The sequence below is a fragment of the Onychomys torridus genome, chromosome 4 (assembly GCF_903995425.1).
Source record: "Onychomys torridus chromosome 4, mOncTor1.1, whole genome shotgun sequence".
NCBI lineage: Eukaryota > Metazoa > Chordata > Mammalia > Rodentia > Cricetidae > Onychomys > Onychomys torridus.
This window is the reverse complement of record NC_050446.1, coordinates 51,552,083-51,567,254: the sequence shown is the minus strand read 5'-3', so window position 1 is coordinate 51,567,254 and position 15,172 is coordinate 51,552,083.

Here is a 15,172-nt window from a genome sequence, read left to right as displayed (position 1 = left end):
ATCTTTTTCCTTTTGGTTCTGGACAGACACTACCATTATCTTCTGGTTTCTTGGTTTTGGTCCTTTGAATGTTGGTATTCCCTGGCTTTTACCTCCTGTCAGCTCGTCTCTCTGTACATTCGTTCTCTGGGAGCTCCCATCAATGCCCAGGGATTTAACAATTACTGTCTGTCTATGAATGTCGGCTCTCTAGCTTGCTCTGTTTCTTTTTCCTCATAGCTCCGTATTTACCCACCTACTGCCACGGCATTGTGAACTCGGTATATTAAAAAAACCCACAAAAACAAAACACAAAAAAACGCTTGTTCAAACTTGTTTCTCATTTCACCAAATAGCATCAGTATTCGAGCTATAATTTAGAGTCTGTTCCTTCTTCCTTTCCCTCTGTAGTCCAACTGTCTATTCCAACTTCTTAACCTCCCTGCCCCAGCCCCTCCCCAGAATATTGCAGTATAGCCCAGCTTGGGCTGGAATTTGTGACTTGTGGCCTCAGCTTCCTGGGTGCTGGGATCATTTCTGTGAGCCGCTCTGCCTTGCTCTCTTAAACACCTTACATTTATTTTATTTCTGTCTCATTTGAATGGTATTAATAATAAATTTGCATTGTTCCATCAAACAACATCTGCCTTCTGTATATATGTGTGTTTATACACAAGGTGTTTTTTTTTTTTTTAAACAGTCATGTGAAGATTTTATATCTTGAGTTATGGGAAAGAAACAAGATGTAAAGAGAATAAGCAGTTTTCTCTGAGTTCTACATCTGGTGTGTGTATAGTATTTAGTGACTTACATTACATTACATTCAGAGATCTGAATGCAAACCAATGACTAATGCTGACTTTTTCTTTCTAGTCTTTGGCGTTGAACCCACAGCCTCATACATGTTAAGCACGGCTCTTCTATTGAAATATTCCTCCAGCTCCTAAAAGCCTTACATTTAATCATCATAGGATTGCCTTTTAATGCATGCCTCTGTGGCCTCAGGTTATGAAATCTACCTTTTAAACTGTTTGTCTGTCTTCATCTTGATACTTTCCTACCTATTCTATTCAGTTCAGACCTTTGCTTCTGCCTTCCATGATTTCCATGTTTGAGAGAGATCTGAACTTGGAGTCTGCCGACAAAGCCAGTGTAGTTTCCTTCCTACTTGGCTCTGTCATCTCTTAGCATTACACTTAGTGTCACTGTTACTTCCCCCTCACCACACACATACTTTCAGTATACATACATTATTCTTCAGTGCTGATCTATACAAAGTTTCTCTCAGCCTCCTAGATGTCTCAAGTCTGGCTCCTGAAATACCTCCTGTTTATGTAGATCCTCAAGGAACTCAATATATAGCTGTTGAATTGGAGTAGCTCCATTTGGAATCCAATTTTATTTTATTATTCATTAAACTATGCATTTTTTTTATCATGTACTCATTGTGCATACATGCATGCCTTCAGAGTAGAATCAAGTCTGTAGCTGTGTGTATATGTGGAGGGGGGAGACTGATTTTAATTATGTAATGATTGTCATTAAATATTATATGCTGAGTTCCAGTGCTGAATGATTGTCAGTTTTAGGTCAGGGACAGCGGGCATCTGAGCCAAGTCAGATCTAACTTACTGCAGGATGATTCTATTGAACCATTAACTTTTCAGTGTTTCAATCTTGGTAAGTTTAGGATTTCTTTAGCAACTTTACTTCTGTTTCCTACTGACAGTGCCTAAATTACGAGACGACCTGTTAGGTTTCTGTATGTCTCAGTTGCAGGGTAGAAGGTGGACAGCTGATGTGAGGGGCTGTGGTAATGAAACTGCTCTAGGACAATGGCAGAAAAAATGGAGAAGACATTAGCTACCGTTCACAAACTGAAGAACCATCAGAAAAAGAATTCAAGTTCCAAGTAATAATGAATCAGGGTAGAAATGGTTGTGTACTGATACCTGTTAGATCATAATTTTATAATTTGATGTATTTCAAATTTATTAAATTTGTAAGTGTGTTAATACTACTGGTCAGTGGATAAATATAATTTAGACAGATATATAAATATGGAAACAATAAATACTGAGTACAGAATTAAAACATTATTTAATTGCATCAATCTGTGGGCAATTTGTCTTATTATTATTAGCTTATTTGAAGTAGTTGGCATTTTGTACTCCTAGTTTTCTTTTTACTGTTAACCTTTAATCTTTCTAGGGCCCGAGAGATGAATCATCAGGTAAAGGTAGGCACCTGCTGCCAAGCCTGATGACCTGTTTGATTTCCAGGACCCACATGGTACAAGGGTAGAACCAGCTTCCTCTCTGACCTCTGCATGCCTGCTGTGGCACATGTATGCTCACACATATATACAAATGAAATCAATGGAAAAATATAGACTTGAAAAGCATTGCTGAAGTCAGAGCTGAGAAAGCGTTTTTTGTAAGCATGAGGACCTGAGTTTGGGTCTGGAGCTCCTGTGTAAAAGCTGGGCATGGCTGCCTGGGGCTGTCATCCCTTCACTGACAGGTGGTGACAGATGGGTTCAGGAGCACTCTGAACACCCCCCCTCCCTCTGGCATCAAAACTGATAAATGTTGCAAGTACTCTAGAAGATTAAAAAGTGTCCTTAAAGCATCCCTCAGTCCAGAATTGTGTGAAAGAGGCCAAATTTTTAGCTACTCAAGACTTTTACCAGATCTCTGGCATTTGATTTAGGAAACCTTGGGGAAAATGTATTTTCATGGAAATAAGTATTTCTTAGTCTGCTTTGAAGGGTGTTGCAGGCAGGGTGTTTGGTGCACATATTTGTAATGCCTCCTGTTGGTCAAGCTTATGCTCTAGGTACTCTCCCATGCATTCTCTTAGGGTTCTCCCAGTGACTTCAAGGAGAGAGCAGTGTCACATGGAGATTAAATTCATTTCCTAAAACTATTTGGTTTATGGGGCTGAAAATAGGATTTAAACATGAGCACTGCAGTTGCTTTCCTTCTTCACCACCTGTGAGCGCTCCTTTAGCTGAAGGCATCAGGCTAAGGCTCTTCGGTTTCCATGCTTGTGCAGTATTTCACATGTCATTTGTGCAGGAAGCACCTGGTTGCTTGTTATTTCTGCTTCTCAGTTCTCACCGAATACTGGAGATAGACCATGTTTCTTAGTTATTGTCTCCCTCTTGATCTCAAACCAAAGTAAACCAGAACTTGGCACAGGATGTGCTACATCTATAATCAGAAAGCAGACCCCTATTACTAAGCGCTGGACTTGTCTTTGCCAACACCAGAGGTCGATGTGCTGTTTCTGCATGAAATTCCTATGAATGATGGAGTTAGGACTAGCCCAAAGCACAACTGAGGGCGAGGATATATTGTCTTTGTTCTCTTGGTGCCTGACATAGAAGAGCCTCAAGAGCATGAATGAACTAAGCTGGAGACAACCTAAGCACATGTGCTAGGGTGGGAGAGTGGAGAAACCTGGCCCTTGCTCAAAAGAGCCTGTTAATTGGGCTGGGTTTATGAATTGCAGGAAAGTTAAACTGGGTTCAACAATCCTGTCCCTACTTCCTCTAAAACATTTAAAGAAACCCATAAATATTCAGTTTTACTATATACCTCTCTCTGGCCTTGAATTTGCTCCGTAGACCACACCTGGCCTTAAACTCACAGAGATCCACCTGCCTCTGCCTCCAGAGTGCTGGGGTTAAAGCCTGTGCACCACCACACCAGGCTCTTTATTGATTTTTTACTTACCTACTTCCAACCCATTTGATGCTATGACTAATGTTAGCTTAGAGCTTTTCTTAAATTGCTACTTTTTAACTTCTGGATCTAGTGGGGCCTAGAATCACATGTCCCCTTGTATGCAATAATTCAAGAATATTTCCCTTCTCAAAGTTGGGTACTTGCCTCAAAGAAAAACATAGCAAAAGGAAATGGATCCTGTGCTTGTTCAAGTATAATTAAAACATTCCAGTGTGTGTTTTATGAACTATAAGCTGTTTGCTAAAAATGAACCTGGCTACTCATGTTTTATTGTCTATAGCAAGAATTCCAAAGGCTTTCTTTACTTTCTAGGAGCTGACAGATTTTTTTTTTTAAGTTAATAGTGCTTTGCTTTATACAATCTTTCAAAAAAAAATTAAATAAAATTTGGAACTTTTATTCTCAACTGTGTGTTCACATACCTACAGTATATGGATTTTCAGATTAGAATGCTTTGGGTCTTGTAATTAAAACTGAATACAGATTGAAATAAAATTGATATTCTTGAGACCTATTTTGGTTAAATGTTGTGATGAATTCTTGCTATTCCTATCCAGCACATTTTTTTCTTTTGGGTTTTGAGGACCTTTTTTTGATTTTTTTTCCAATTCTTTTTAATTGTGAGACCTTTCTTCCCTTAAATACAGCAACCTCCAGTTTATTTCAAAATGATGATAGTCCGGCAAAATTGCGCAGTTGTTAAAGGCACTTGCTGCCATGTCTGACTACTTCAGTTCAATCCCAAGACCCACATGGTGGAAGGGAAGACCCGATTCCAGAAAATTTTCCTCTGACCCCTATATATGGGCCACAACACAATACTCCCACCCCAAATAACTAATCTATTAATAAACCATAGAGATTTTCTTTCTGCTATTTTCCACTCTTCCTTCCTAGTGACCCCTGGTCACTGATGGAGAGACCAGCAGCTGTTCAGATTTCAGGAGATTCTGAGAAGCAGTTTGTCCACCCCACAAACACTGGTTTTGAATTCAGGATGCCACACAACTACTAGATTGTATGTCAGCAGGAGTGTGTGTGAGGAGTGTGAGATACAATGACTTGTCTTCTGATCAAGAAGCCACGTTTCAGGCTGCTGCATTCCAGATGAGTAGTGAGGGGTATGGCAGCTGACACTTCTGGTCTCAACAGTGCCTTCCACAGGCGTGCAAATGATTGGTGTACTATGGGTTTTTATTATCTCTAAAGAGTGATTTATGTCCTTATTTTTGCATTATTGTCCACCAGGTACTGCCCTCTGTCAGAGGGCCTGTGCTATTTAATTTTGTAGATCTTTGTCTTCATTAGTATAGCAATTTTTGCTTGTAATCATTGTACTAGACCTCGCTGATAGCTAAGACACTGTGAGATTCATAGTGCCGACATCTCACCTTGCCCACTGCCTTCTTGACCCTTCTGCTTCTGAAACACGGGTTCATTTTTTTTTTTTTTTTAAATTTATAAAACCAGGGTAAAACTCCATCTATTTTTCACACATATTGTGGGCAGTTTAAAGGTTGGTCAGAATCAAATATTGTGCTTTCAGATCTGATAATGTATGAGTACAGAAGGTTGACCTTTGCTCCATAGTCATACATCAATGTGACATGAGCAGTGGATGCAACAATCACCTTTAGTGTACTGGAATGGTGCTTCGGTTGCTATCTTCCCTGCAGTTATTACACAAAGTTTAAAAATCCGTTTAAGTTCCAGGTATGAAATGTGTAAAGATTCCAATTCCTGAAAATAGTTGTAATTTATACGTTTATTTCCAACACAAGCTTGGTCTTCATAAGATCCACTTGTTTACTAATAAAGATTGTTAATTATTGCTCTTATAACAGGCAGATTAATGTAAAGCTATTTTTTGTTTTAGGAATAAGTTTTAAGACAGCTCAAAGGAGTTTTACGAAATGATTTTTGATACATATGCCAGTGGTCAACTAAAAGCATTTAGTGATGATAATAGCACAATGCTGCATATAGGTTCTGCCATCTGTAGGAGTTTTGTTCTAGTGTGTTCATTTAATTATTCATTTTCCCTTTGATGACTGTTATCTATGAGCCAGGGAGATAGAAATGAGATTGGGGTCCTGTTCTCAAGAGTTCATAGTGCCTCTGTTTTGTCTGATGGCCTGGTTCAACCATAGAAGTTCTGAGATGAAAACACAGTGACTTCACTTAATGAAATGCTAAGTGAAATGTGCATTGGCCAGTGTGGCCCAGAATGGTAAAGTTCTTTCTGTAGTTTTCACCCTGTCTTCATTGCTCCATGACTCAGTTTACCCCTTTACTATTTCTCTTTAAATCCCTCCTTTTCTGACACAGAAGTTAGTAGGAATTGAAGGAGTTCAGAGGCCTCTGGGATTTCTTTTCTTTTTTCTTTTTCTTTTTACAGTTTTATATGTATTCACACATTGATCTGGGAAGAGAACACAGATGTCATTTAATTTTCTAAGAGGACCAGGAGTCAAAGGGGGGAGGCAGTTGTGCCTTGGGGAATACTTAACTGCTAAATGATTACTCAGCATGATGGTAGTGTTTAGACTGATGTAAAAAGTTGAATCTTTCTTCAGGCATTAGAGAATTCTTTAAACTGTCCTCATGGACAGAAACCACACTAAGTGGTAAAATTAATGGAAAAGTGTGTTCAGTGTGTTTTGGACTCATGGTAGCTTTTTTGACGATCACTTTTGTATGGAAGAAAGGCTTGAACTGTGTCATGTTGTTAAGTTTTGAAAATGAGATGGAGTACTGTGAGAAATCCTAGTACATTTGCTATAGTAAAAACGATATTTCTGCGTACTCCATTCCATTTTGTTCTTTAGTTGTTCCCATTTCCTCCCTCCGAGGAAGCTCCTGCTTCTGCAATGATGTCATGAAACTCATTTTTCTCTCATGTCTGCTTTTCTCTGTCTTGTTTTGTCCTTTCTGTTCTGGAGAGTCAAGCCAGGGCCTGGGCCGCATGCCACCACCGAACTTCATCCCCAGCACCGAACACTTCTGTGAAGCCAGTTGACAGCTTTCTATCTTTTTATCACATTGTTTTCTTGCCTGTGGGCTTCCCTCTTAGTATTTAGTCCTTTTGGTTTGTATACTTTACAAATTATTTAATACTGCTATGTAATTAACTATATTCTTAAAGCAAAACTGGGTCTGAGCAAGATACTCTGTGGGTGCCACCAGAATTTGCTTCTTGTAGCTATTTTTGCATGAACTGTGGTTGGCAAACTCCAGAATCAATCACTGTCCACTTGTTATCATCTGAGACCTTGTAGACATCTGCCACCAAGAAGAGACTGCGGCCTTTTAACCTGCTTTTTACAGACCTAGAGCAGCTGCCGACGGTAATGAGGTTCCCTCCCATGTAGACAGCCGAGGATGTGGATGCACGGATGGATAGTCTCAGTTCTTGCCTCAATTTCTTCTCCTTAATTTCTTCTGCATTTGTTTTTCTTTCAGTTTGAATTATTTAGTATAGTGGAAAAAATAAATGATCAGAATGGAAGGGGAAGAGTCTTTAATTCCTTTAAAATACTTTTAAATTGTAAAACAATGGTGTGAGAAATGTTTGTTTAATATTAGAAGAAAAGTGGATACAAAGTTACAGTGCATATGGTATGAACTTACATGTAAGAATTCAGGTGTGTGTGTGTGTGTGTGTGTGTGTGTGTGTGTGTGTGTGTGTGTGATGTTGTTGGACATACATAAAAAGAACTTGAAAGAAATACAACAATGTTTTGACTATTCCCACTGTGGGATATGCATTACTTTTTCTTTTCTCCTTATGTTTTCTAAATTCACTATCAAAATTCACTACTTATTTTTCATTTCTAGCTATCTACGTCTACTACTTTAAAATAAATTAAAAATCTAGAACGATGGCCTATAGCAAATCACTGTTTCAGAATGATTGCCAGACCTCAGTTCATACTCTTAGTTTCAAATTCAGAACATTTTTATATGTTTAAGTCTTTTGGGAAAGAGTTGACTTAAATTCAACTTTAAAGTGGAAGAGACTCAGAATCTGGGAAGAAAAAGAGTTTATGTGAGCAATAAAATCTAGCGACCTCTGTTACCTGGAGAATGGAGAGGGGGAATGAATGTTTCATGCACGATAAGGGTTAAGAATTAGGAAGGAACTAGAGCTCAGGTCACTTCAGTAGCTCAGAGCACTCTCAGCGTGTCTGGTGCTGTGAAGGGCCTTCTCCCCACATTTGCATATTTCCTTGGTCTTCTTTTATGTGCACATATATAGAGATGCACAGCTCATTAATTCTTCTAATTAAGAGAAATGAGTCAAGGCTTTTGTCTTCTAGTAAGTACTTATTTTATTATATTCAATATGGTGCCATAATCTTTGATCCCTTAAAATATTTCTTTGGACATCTCACAACTAAGCTCTTATGGAGACTATTTCTTAAGTGTGTTTAAATAATTTCCTAAAGTTCACTTTGGGTATAAATTTAGAAATGATTATGCTACAGTATGTAGTAATGCATGCTAAGTATAGTTTGGTCTAGAATTCTCAGGCAACAAAGAACAGTTACTACAAAATAATGCAAGCCTCACCAGTTGAGAATTTATGACAATTTGTAATAAATTTGAAAATTAACTTCACTGTTTAGGGGATTAAATACAGATAAATTTGTAGTATATGTGAGATTTTGTAGGGCTATTACTTAGAGTTACATGTTTTAAATGTCTGACTATGTATAACAGTGTAATTGGAGGCATTTTGATGTATTAATTTCCTATGAGATGGAACTATTATTCATTAATTAATATCTGTCCAGCCTGTTGTAAGACCTTTTATATTCACAGTATTATTTGATCCTTAGAATGATTCTTTTGAATGTATAATTTTTATTCCTATTTTGTAGATAAGGAAACTGATGTTCAAAGTTAACTAACTCATGTAAGGTCACTCAGTAAGTGGTAGAGGCAGGGTTTGAACTTAGGTATACATTTTGAAAGTATTTCATGTATCTTCCACTCTTTTTTTAAACCTATTTTTTTTTTTTATTGATTCTTTGTGAATGTCACATCATGCACCCCATCCCACTCATTTCCCAGTGCTTCTTGTCTGTCCCCCACCCTTGTGGCCTCCCCCTAAAAGAGAATAAAAGCTATAAAAATGATTTAAAAAACCCACTTTGCTCCTCCATCTTGCCCTTCTCTCCATCACATTTTGTTTGTCATAATGGCACTGGAAGCTGCAGTGTGTCACACAGTACACCCTTTTGCCCAAACGGTTTTACTTGCAAATATTTACTGCTATGAGTTGTTGGTCTGGTTCAAGGTCTCCAACTTCTAGTACACCATCAATACTGTACCCTCGCCAAGACTCTTCCCGGTTAACCTGTTGTCCTGTCATGGAGATCCTTTGGCTATGGCTCTGCAGGACTTGTCCCTTCTCATGCTCTAGCAGGTCATAGATGGTGTAGATATTGGCTTGGGCTAACTCAAAGCTCTGGATGTAAGCCTGGGTAGTAGCCTAGGTTGGTCCGCCAGGGCCTCCTCCTGGAACTGCCCCTCAAGTGAGGGGCGGGGCTCTCTCTCCAGCACCCACACCACGGGCCAGCTCTCCGGCTGCAGTGCCCACTGAGGGGTAGCTCCAGCTCTCCCAGGGCTGGCAAGGGAGGAGGCCAGCTCTCCTGGGCGCAGGCCTCTGGGGCTAGCTCTCCTGCATCCATGCCACTGGGAACAGCTTTCCTGCCACAGCAGCCACTGAGGAGCAGGGCCAGCCCTCTCATGGCCAGCAAGGGGCAGGGCTAGTTTACACAGCCCTCAGACACCAACATAGCTTTGAGTGACAGTCCGGACCCCTGCATCCACATGGCCTTGGTGGTAACACAGGCCACAAACGTCAACACAGACCCTGGCTGCAATAGGGCCATGAATCCAGATGTGGGGCCCTTGGCGCATCCCAGACCACAGATATCTGCTGGGCCTTTGATGATAACATGGGCCATGAGACATCAGCACAGCCCCTGGCTGTGATAGGGCCACAGCTCCAAATATGGCCCTTGGTGGCAGCACAGGCCCAGACATCAATTGGCCTGAGGGGGCAGCTCAGGCCACTCACACAGGTCTGCCCCTGCCATCATGTCCCCAGTTCTGCCTCTCTCCACAGCACACAAACCACTTTGCTCCTCTCTCTCCCAGTTCTCCACCACATATTTGCTCACTGTCTCTTGAATCTTCCACTCTTTTTTTTTTTTTTTTTTTTTTAAATGTGGAGCTGAGGACCGAACCCAGGGCCTTGTGCTTGCTAGGCAAGCGCTCTACCACTGAGCTAAATCCCCAACCCGAATCTTCCACGCTTAACCATTTGGTAAGGTTGGATTTTTATAACATTTTTCTTTACCTAATGTGCTTTAAAATGATTAAAATATACTCTGTTAATAATGTATAACGATGTGTCACTCAGTATTTGAAGAAGTAAAGAGTACACTGAAGAATTTATTGACCAGGTTTTCTGAAGCTCTGTTGCAGATAATTATTAAGAAACTGAAAAAGAGTATCTACTGCTTACTGACTTCGCTACTTAGCAGTAGGGGGTACTGTGTGTGTTCTGCTTGCACTATTCACTGTAACTCTTCTAAGATATCACAAAATGGAATTAGTTTGCAATAACACAAAAGATAAGTGACGTTACTCTGTGCACAAATGCATAAATTATATTTCTATTCTTGATGTTGAATAAATTTCTAAGACATTTACATTCTTTGATTCTGTGTCATTTAATAAATTGTCTTTCAGCTAAGCATGATGTTGTATGCCTGTAATCTCAGGTCTTGGGAGGCTGGGGTAGGTAGATCACAAGTTCCAGGCCAGTCTTGATTACAGGACAGTTCTAAGACTAGAATGGACTATATAGTGGACAACTGTCTGGAAAACCAACTAGCCAACCAACCAACCAACCAACCAATCAACCACCAACCAACCAACCAACCAACCAACCAACCAACCACCAACCACCACAAAGCACTTTTGTGGAGTATTAGCTTCAGATGTTTTACATTCTTTTATGCTGTGGAATATTTGTTTAATGATGCAAAGATGTATTGCATTCTTTGATGTTCCATTTGTTTAACTCTGTAAAGCTGTGTTACTGTGTCTGTCTAAAACATCTACTTGGACTAATAAAGAGCTGAACAGCCAATAGCTAGACAGGAGAAAGGATGGGTGGGGCTGGCATGCAGAGAGAATAAATAGAAGAAGAAATATAAAGAGAAGTGTGAGATGCGAGAAAAGGAGGAGAGAAGGACCTTAGGGGCCAGCCACCCAGCCATCCATGGAGTAAGAAGGAAAGATATATTGAATAAAGATAAAAAGCCTAGAGGCAAAAATGTAGCTACAGAGAAAAAGGATAATTTAAGTTAGAAAAGCTGGCTAGAAACATGCCAAGCTAAGGCCAGGCATTTGTAAGTAAGAATAAGTCTTCATGTATTTTTGGGAGCTGGGTGGTGGACCCCCAAAGAGTAAAAATCCAACTACATTTTAGTGCCCAATGTGGGGCCATATTTCCATGTTGGGCCTGAGAAGGTAAAAAGAAAAAAAAAAAAAAAAGGTGATACAGCTCCTTTAAGAGTTTTTACCTTACAGCAAGCCCTTGAACTGGGGGTCCATTAAGTTAAAAAAAAAAGCCAAGTAAAAACCGCTCGACTCAGTACAAGCATGGGCATTCTAGATCTCTGGAGGGTTGAATGCAGTTCCTGTCAAATGCACCTCTGACTGGGTCTTGAGCTTTAGGCTTGGCTCTCATGAACCTAGAATCGGGCAGAGCCAGCCACCAAAAGCCACACGGGGGACCCAGTTGTACCTTAGCAGTTTTAACTTTGGTCACCTGGTTAAAAAAGGCTAAATGATACCTAGTAAAAGAGGTCCAGATGGAAAAACTTCTAAACAGGTTCCAGTGTGTTTTACAGTGTGCAGAAGCTTAAGAAAGAAATAAAAAGAGTATGCACAGTCACAGAAAGAAAAACAGTTTAAAAATAATAAAATCTTTAACAAGAGAAGTAAAGTAATATATAAAAAAAGAATAAGCCACATAGAGATGCGAAATACACAGGGAGTCTGTATCCTGTATATTATTATGTTGATTTTAAATTTTTTTGATTCTTGATAAGCAAACAATAGGTGCTAAGAGATATGGGATTGAAAGGACTGTTGAAATAAACCAGCCTAGATTTTTTAAGAATGCCTTAACTTTACAATGGAAGTAAAAAAGATGTATTTGTCAAATGGAAGTCAAAGATGCTTGGAGAAGAGGTTTTGCTTTCGTTTCCATAGGAAACAAGAGGCTGAGGATTTGTTCCAGGATAATGTGGATCAGGTTTGATCAAGGGAGACTGCCTGATATATATCAACAAAGATTACTGATGGTCTTCCCAGGTCTTGGCCATTATCTCAAATTTTCTCAGGGACCCTTAAAGATGTCTTTGCCCACAGACAACAGGAAGCAGTCTGGAGAGCATGATGCTCACATTCCCAAGAGATGGGATAGGTGGTCTTTAGTTATTTGGTGGGTTATAAATGTTTGTTATTTAAGAGAATATAGGAATATAGGATAAAAAATGACTTATTAATCTCAGATATTTTGCCCGGGTATGGATTTTGGTATATTGATACAAACTTAAAGTTAATTTTGTTATACTGAATGTATGTTTCTACTTTTGTTTGGGGTATTGTGCTTATGCACAATTTAAAAATGTAATATATAAGTAAGAAATGAGTTCATAGTTAATCTTTAATAATCAAATTTGTAGTCACATGCGGCGAGCTCCTCGACCAGCGAGGAAGAACGACCACCATTGGAGGATTCTTCTCAGATCACACTTTATTGGAGCGCCTCTTGATTGAGGGACAGCAGGAGGTGAGGGGCCCCAAGAACCAAAAGGCAGCTGCTTATATAGGGAACCAAGCGAACGGGTCAATCTGTGATTGGATCCCACCAGAATGCAAGCACGGGGAGCCACGGGATAGGCTGAGGACATAAGGCCAAATTACCATATACGCGCATGCGCAAGCCTCGAGGTGCGCAGCCCAGCAAGCACAGCCAAATATGGAGTTGTTTACAGCAAAGCTGTCAGGAAGTCAGCGCCATCCTAGAATGGCGGCTCCCCACAGTCACATTAGGTATGTTTTCAAGATTAAATGGGTATATTTTAAACAGATGATTTTCAAACACTTCAAAGACCTACAGAATATGGTATTTAAAATGTTTAATAACCTAAGGGTTTCATGTCAATAAGACACATCTGCTCCTGGAAACACCAATTTACTTCATAAAAGGATGATGGACATTGAAGAAATTCCATAGGAGATTGCTTTCACTGTGGCAAGGCTAGCCATTTGGTCAAGAAACTGCTTTTGCCTTGACTGCTTGACAGTAGGCTATCTAAACTGGGCATGCAAGACCCACAGGAAAGTGACTGTTGAACTTTGCCAAAATAAGGTAGGATGGTTCTTGAGGGTTCCTGCTTTATGGAAGAGTTTGCCAGGCATTTTGTAGGACACGGAAGAAATTCCTTCAAATTTCCTGCTTGACTGAAAAATCTGCCAGATACTCTAGGCCTTTAGGCTGAAGATGGATGTTCCAACATTCCAGAGGAACTTTGGGTGACTGTCCAGTTAGTCAGATGTCTGTCATTTCTAAAGTTTTGGAAGTTGCTTGCAATGCACTTCCTGTTTACTTAGGTAATATTACATCCTTTTGATGGAGTTAAAGACTAAATAATTAGAGTCTCAGTTTTTCTCAGTTATGATAAAAAGTAAAATAGGTATAAAACTTTGGAGTCACTGAGATGGGATGGATGGTGGAGTATTTTCTGAGTTTGCAGAATACAAATGGACTGAATATTGTAAATGTAATTCTTACTTGAGAACTGTTTTTGCTGCATATAGTTTTACTATGTTAAGGTCAAAACCTTTCATTTTTATTTAAACAAAAAGGGGAAGCACCTTTCCAATAACGTATTTGCTTAAATCATTAAAAGAATTATGTATTTTATCATCTCATCAGAATGTTTGTTCTGAGTCCACATTGTTGGTTTGGTTTATACAAAACATGTAGACTTTTTCACAGACTGGATGTTCCCTGGGGAACCAGTGTTGCTTAGGTAGCTTCAACTGTCTGTCTGTACATTGCTTAGCAAACAAACATTAGTTCTCCACAGTTGAACTTTTTTTTTTTTTTGTTTGTTTGTTTGTTTTTTTTGTGTTTTGCTAGTAAGGCTCTGTGCTAAAGTATCAATATTCACCTTTGCTGGGATTTAAAGTTTTTCACCAGAATGCTAAAACCTTAGGTTTAGAGTTTTGTTTTAGAATTTCTTGTCCTCCAAGTCTTTGCTTTGGTGTAGTAGAAGCTAGGGAGGGAAGGTATGGGTGGCTGCTAGCCATAGATCCCAACCCCAGAGCTTTACCCAGAGGAATAGACGGTTCTTCATTTAATTTGTGGATCTATAAAGCCTGTGTGCCTGGTCCCTCTCACCTTATGTTCTCAGGTGTTATCCTTATGTTTCTAGACTATGCTCACTCAGCACATTCATCTCTAGGACTTTACATGTTCTGTTGAGTCTGGGGTGAGGATCAGCCTTTCCCTTAGTTCTTTATGAACTTACATGTGTTTTTCATAATTCCTATTTATATGTAATTCTTATACTGTGCTAGTTGCAAAAAGCATACTTTCTACCAATGCATATTGTATCAGATTATTGTCAGATGTTTGATAGATGGGCAAATGTGAGACTCTGGGAAGAGAAGTGGATTGTCCTCTTCCAACAACTTCTGTTGACACTCCCAAGGGCAGTCCCGAGACCTGACAATCAGCCTTTGCAGGGAATGGCATCCTTTCCAAAAGCCCAGGGAACTCTTTTTTAAAAACTTATTTTAATTTTTATGCTGTGCTTCATAGAACCTCCAGATTCCATGTAGTTATTTCTCAATCATTTGACTCAATTTCTTTTCCCTGAGAGGATTGTATCTTTAATCATTTAAGCATAGCTATTACAAGAGAATTGTAAAGTGAGATGAAGCTAAGGAGTGTTGTTGGGGTTTTTAAATTCTTTTGAGGGTCCTGCCACCAGCTCACAAATTAATCACACATGGAGGCTTATTCTTATTTATGAATGGCCAGCCTTCGCTTGGCTTATTTCTAGCCAACTTATCCCATCTACCTTTTTTTTTTTTTTGCCCCCGGGCTTATCCCTTTCTCTATTTCTGTATACCTTCCATTATTTCCTTTTACTCCGAGGCTTGCTGTGCAGCCGGGTGTCTGTCCTCTTCCTTCTCTGGCTACTTCTTCTCTCCTCCCAGATTTCTTCTTCTATATATTCTCTCTGTCTGCCAGCCCCACCTATCCTTTCTTGTGCCTTGCTGTTGGCCATTCAGCTCTTTATTAGAACAATCAGGTGTTTTAGGCAGGCAAAGAAATA